We start from the raw sequence: 6,372 nt of genomic DNA, 5'->3' as shown, positions 1-6,372 counted from the left end.
TTATTTTATTTTTTTTTATGCCACAAGGTGTGTTTGATTTTTGTTAATCAGACAAATAATTTTCCATAATACCCCAGGGCACACGAGGGAATTTGTCAGTTCAATTGGGAGGGGGTCTTTTCAAAGACCTATAGGCGGATGATTTCGGCGTGGAGTGCCAGAGACTTCACAGTGCTGCTTGCAGCTGGCGTCCACCTTGCAGGTGGCTCTTCTTCCACAAAACAACTGGAGACTAGCTGATGATAGGGCAGGGAATCCTCCAGGTGCTTAGGAAATTTCACTCTGCTTCTCCTGCCCTATGGTCTCTTTGGTTGTCCTGCATCTCCATTTTCTTCAGCTTGGCCTTATGGAAGCTGGTGACTTCCCCCACATCTGGTTTGTCTGCCATTTTCTTGAAACCTGTGACATCTTGCTCTGAGCCTCATTTAATGTCTTTAATATTTCAGATGTTATCAAGAAATACAATCAATACTAACAGCCCATCTATTTAGGTTGATTCTGCCTTTAATTTACTTGTCTACTTTTTAAAGTTCATTTATTTTATTTATCATACAGAGCATGTATGCACATGTGATTGGGAGAGAGAAACACCGCAACAGGATTCTACAAGGCCACGATCCCTCTTCTGCAGCTCTCCAGGTCCTCAGGACTCTGGGCACGTGTGCACTTGCCTGGTATATTTTTAGGCTGACCCAGAGATTTGAACTCATGGAGGACATGTGGCTTCTTGCACTATAGTTCAGTTTGCTACTGACTGAACCACCGGGCTGGGCCATATCTTCCTTAAAAAGAAAATAGTCAATGGGACCAGCGGGTGGCATGGTGGTTAAGGTGCTAGACACTCCCATGTGGCTGACCACGGTTTGAGTCCTGGACCTGGTGGCTTACTTTCTCTCTCTCTCGCTCGCTCTCGCTCTCTCTGGTAAAGTTAAAATAAAATGAATGAATAAATAAATTTTTTTAAAAATAGTCAGAATATAACACATATGCTAAGTCTCCCCTAGTCCCATCTTAAATTTCTTTGCTTTGAAAATTAATGTGATCTGGTAGAAAGAAATGAGTTCAAATATGGCTTTGCTTCCTCTAAACTATTATGTAATGCTTCTGAACCTCACTTTTCCCAGCTGTAAAATGGAGATCAGCAAACCTACTTCACAGAGTCCTTGTGAGGATTATAGGAAATGACAACTCTGTAACAATTTTCTAGTTCACTAATATCAAATGCTACCGCGTCCCTGAGAATTGGTATAAAGAAAAAAATACTTTTTAGCAGAAACAGGATTTATCACAGCCTTTCTGGAGGGCAGTTTCATAAAGGCGTGGGGTTCAAAACCAGACTTCAAGGACGAAGAAACTGCACACAATAAAAGTTGACCGAATCTTCAGACCATTATGACAAAGACATAAAAGAGAAATAAGCAGTATCTAGAGGGGGGCAGCAGAGTCAAGTGAAAGTTTGTCAAGTTACATGACAACAAAGCCAATGGCAAGGGAGAGCTTGAGTATGCAAGAAGAAATCTCACGTGAGACAGGTGCTCAGAAGTTGAGGCCTAGGTTCGGTCGCAGGCATCAGACTTTGTACCTGGAATTTATCATCAGAAGCATGCCTTTTCCTTGGAATTTTGTAAGTCCAAGTTTAAATGAATCCAACTGCTTATTCTTAAGACCTATATTTCTCCCTGGGAAAAGAGATCATTCTGTAAAAATGTACCATGATGATAAGATGCACCAACACTATTATTTAAAGGAATTCGAAAGAATAGATGCCAATGTTTCAGGGTACTGGCAATTAGCTGCTACATTATCTTTGCATTTTAGATGATTGATTTGATTTTTGCCAAGTCTGAGAAAAGTTGGCAACCAGATTTGAAGTAGTTGATTGTAGCTACCTTAGAATCACTGTTATTTTTGTCAGAAGTTTGCAAGAAATTAACAACTAATTCATTTAAAAGAATTTGGTGTAATGGAGACCAAGGCTATGCCATATTTCAAGTATGATACTAAGTGTCATGTTGTCTTTTTCTTTTTTTTTTTAAAGATTTATTTATTTATTTGATTCTGTTTATATTGTTATTTTTTTAAATTTTATCAGAGAGACAGAGAGAAAGGGAAACCGAGAAAGCAAGCCACCAGGTCCAGGACTCGAACCAGGGTTGGCCATGTGGGAATCCAGCGCCCCTATCCACCACACCACCTGCCGGCCCCATTGCTCAGCTTGCATTTTGGACCACGTGCCATTTTAGGTTCTAGAAGTTTAGTGGTGAGCAAAGCAGATGAAGTTCCTGCTCCCACAGAGTTTACTTTCTAAACAAGTGAGTCTGGCAGGACAGAAGTAAGTAACTGCAAAATATCATCACATGATCAGTGCCCTGAAAAGCAGAGGTGGCAAATGTGGGTACAGAGTGCCTGGATTGGCAGTGGCAGCACTTTAGGCAGCCTGGTCTGACTGGCGTTCTCGGACAAGTTGACTTATGAGATGATACTTCAGTAGTGTGAAGCAGAGTCATGGGGAGAACACACTACAGGATTCTGATTGTTCAGCAAATTCCACAGGCTTAAAGTGCAAGAGAGAGGGCCCCTCAGGTGGCATGGTGGTTAGGGGTGCTGAAGTCCCATATGGCCAACTGCGGTTGGAGTCCCAGACCTGGCGGCTTGCTTTCTCACTTTTCCTCTCTCTCTCCTTCTCTCTTTCTCACTCTGTCCCATCCTGTTCAAATCAAAATAAATAAATAAAGTTAAATAAAATAATTCTTTTTTTAAAAAAGTACAAGAGAGAAACGCGAAAGGAAGGCTACTGTATTTGAGGTAACAGAAAACGAGAGGGAACAGAACAAGCTGAGTTTGAGAATTATGAGGGCGATTCACAGACCATAGTCAGGAATCAGGATTGTTAGTGTAATGGGATGTCATTGCAGGGCTCATTCAAAATATAATTTGTTTTAGATTTTCCAAAAATTATTCTAAAAAATAATGTCATTTTTCCATACTATAATTTATTGCTACTGGTTATAAGATGCAAAAAAAAAAAAGGAAACTCTATCTAATGGTGACCTATTTAGAGAAGAATCTGCACATGATTTTAATGAAAGATTCTTAAGAACTTTCTAGTTTTTTCAGTTTCTTTATTATAGAAATGAGGAAGTTAAGATCTATAGGTGAAATGATACACCCAAAGTTGTCATCAGTTACTACCAGAGCAGAGTTAGAATACAATTTCCAGTCTACTTTATTCTTTCCATCCTGCCTCACTCTCTGTTGATATATGGGCCCTCCTTAGATGGAGCAGCATAAGAAAGATACCAGCTGTTGCTATCCCAGAGAGCCTAAAGAATATTGCTTAAAGTGTACTCTCAAGGCCATCTACATCAAACTCTAACCTAGGTTACTTGTTACAGTAGCTACTGATGCAGAAGCTCTATGGGATCCAGTTATTGTACCTTGACAAAGGAAAATCTGAAAAGATTTTAGTTTTTTGGTTTTTAGCATAGTATATCTGTCACTTATACTAAATCTTAAACAATTAGAATTTAACTTTTTTCTAATGTTGAAAATTTTTCCAACATACCAAAAAAAAAAGTTTATTCATTTCCTTCCTATTCCCCACTGCATCCCCAGTATGCCATTAAAAGACTGCCTTAAAGAATAAGAAGTCATTTTTTGAATTTAAATATTCCCCCAAATTTGTGTAGTCCTATGGACAAACTCATAAGTCTGAGACAATAGCTGATCTAATTACTTACAATCTGTCATCCCATAACAGGAAATTAGAAGAAGTATATACTAATTAAGCAGAAGGGGAAATGTGCAATGCATTTTAGAAGACTCCTTTGTGAGCCAGTAGGTGGCGTAATGGTTAAGGTGCTGGATTCCCATGTGATCACCCACCATTCCAGTCCTGGACCCAGTGGTTTGAAACTCACGCAGGGTGGATGTGCATGCATTCCCAAAATCCAGAGAGGAGAATGGAGAAAAAGGCATTAAGTTGTGGCCATCCCCCACAAGGGATGATTTCTCACTTTCTGTTTCTGTCTCTCAGGTCAGTGCATGTGTCTTATAGCAAAAAACTCTAAGAAAAAAAAAAAGGGATTCCTTCAAAAGTGATTATTTAAACTGTGGAATTTTGGTATATGGAAAATTCATTTGTATAAACATCCTACTTTCCTAAAGGCAATGTATAGATTAAAGGTTACTGCTAAAACTTGTCTTTTACAAAAAAACAAAACAAAACAAAAAACAAACAAACAAAAAAAACAAGTCTTCTTGGGACCAGCAGTTAGCGTAATGGCTATGTCGCTGAACTCCCACGTAGTCAACCGTGGTTCGCGTCCCGGACCCGGTGACTTAAACTCATGCCGGGCACGTGTGCATGCATGCCCAAGATCCTGAGAGGAGAATGGAGGAGAAGGGATTGCGGTGTGGCCATCCCTCCTGGGAAGTGATTTCTCACAATAGCAAACATGGCTGCTACTGGTTGAACTTTTCCTCTATGCTAGACACATGGTATCAACTTTATATGCAATATCTAAGTCAATCTTCTCAAGCTACCAAATATGTATTATAGCCATTCTATTCAGCATTCTTTCTTGAGTTAATATCAGTGTCCTGAGCAGTGGAGAAACGTTCCCATGTTTCTGGGTGAGGATTTGATTTATGAGAATTGTGAAGGACATGAAGACCTCTGACACAAAGGTTGCAATTAAAAGCATCACAGCCATTGGAACAACTCTAAAAATATTGCCCCAGAAATAGCGAAAACATAAAGCACATGAAAGTTATATTTTGGCACCTTAGCCTAGTGACTTAAACTCATGCCGGGCACGTGTGCATGCATGCCCAAGATCCTGAGAGGAGAATGGAGGAGAAGGGATTGCGGTGTGGCCATCCCTCCTGGGAAGTGATTTCTCACAATAGCAAACATGGCTGCTACTGGTTGAACTTTTCCTCTATGCTAGACACATGGTATCAACTTTATATGCAATATCTAAGTCAATCTTCTCAAGCTACCAAATATGTATTATAGCCATTCTATTCAGCATTCTTTCTTGAGTTAATATCAGTGTCCTGAGCAGTGGAGAAACGTTCCCATGTTTCTGGGTGAGGATTTGATTTATGAGAATTGTGAAGGACATGAAGACCTCTGACACAAAGGTTGCAATTAAAAGCATCACAGCCATTGGAACAACTCTAAAAATATTGCCCCAGAAATAGCGAAAACATAAAGCACATGAAAGTTATATTTTGGCACCTTAGCCTATTTTTTTTTTGTTTGTTTTGTTTTTTTTTTATCTAACTCTGGTGATTTTGACATTGTTACTGTACTGAAATGTGATACTGATTTCAAGGACATGGCATAGGGAAGACTAAAATCTAGAAAATTTGGCCTTTACGAGATATTACATATTCCTTCATCTTTTATTTATAGTTGAAATTTTTTAAGTAGAAAATGAAGAAAAATCATAAAATCTTCTTGATAGATATGGATGAAACACTTCATAAAAACTATCAATATTGTAAAACGTTGTTTGTTGCAAATTTATACTAGAAATACTTCTTTAAGTAGATAAAGGTTTCTATCAATAAAACCTAACCTGAGTTCATTCTTAAAGTCAAACCTTAGAAGCATCTCCATTAAAGTCAAAAACAGGAAGAGAAATGCTCTTCACCATTAAAATGGGGTTCTAACCAAAGACAAGGAGAGGGTAAAGCGGTATCACACGTAAGATCTGGACAGAAAGAAACAGCATTGTCACTTTCTATCACAGAAGATCTAATAATGATCTATAGGGGTTTATTTTGTTTGGTTTTTGGATTTTTTTTGACAGATTTTACATTGGGATCGTCTTGCCTCGATCGACAAGCTTTCCCTGCAAATGTGAACCACCACATCTGGCTCTTTTGTAGACAGGCTCTCACGACGTTGCCCCAGTGGATCTCCAGCATGTGATCCTCCTGCCTCAATCTCCCCAAGTTACTGGGATCAGAGGAGCCATGCCTGACCTTTAGGTTGGAGTGAGAATCTCACAAGGGCCTCGCATGTGGTCCCAGCCTGCAGAGCACAGCATCTTAGTCACTGGTGCCCCAGCAGCCTGGCTATCATCTATACAATTTTAAAACAAGAGCTCTGTGGATAAACAGAAGCCAAAATAATCCTACATAACAGCAAAAGAAAAAAAAAAAAACAGAGAAATGCAATAAAAACAAAACAAAACAAAAACTTCCCATTCAGAATAGTAACAAAATCTGTAGATGTCTTGGATTAAATACACAAAGAGTTCCATGATTTATATTAAGAAAATGACAAGTGTGTTCAGTGATTTATATTAAGAAAATGACAAGTGTTGTTGAGGAAAATAAAATAGATCTGCATAAACA

General features: G+C 38.9%; 1 pseudogene; it reads right to left on the bottom strand.

Annotated features, from left to right (window-relative positions):
• Positions 1–267: 267 nt before the first annotated feature.
• On the bottom strand, positions 268–388 carry LOC106734919 (thymosin beta-10 pseudogene; annotated as a pseudogene).
• Positions 389–6,372: the final 5,984 nt, after the last annotated feature.

The sequence above is a fragment of the Tupaia chinensis genome, unplaced genomic scaffold (genome assembly GCF_000334495.1).
Source record: "Tupaia chinensis unplaced genomic scaffold, TupChi_1.0 Scaffold000251_1, whole genome shotgun sequence".
In the NCBI taxonomy this organism is placed as follows: domain Eukaryota; kingdom Metazoa; phylum Chordata; class Mammalia; order Scandentia; family Tupaiidae; genus Tupaia; species Tupaia belangeri.
The sequence above is the reverse complement of the archived record's forward strand: the minus strand, read 5'-3'. Positions and strand labels throughout refer to the sequence as shown.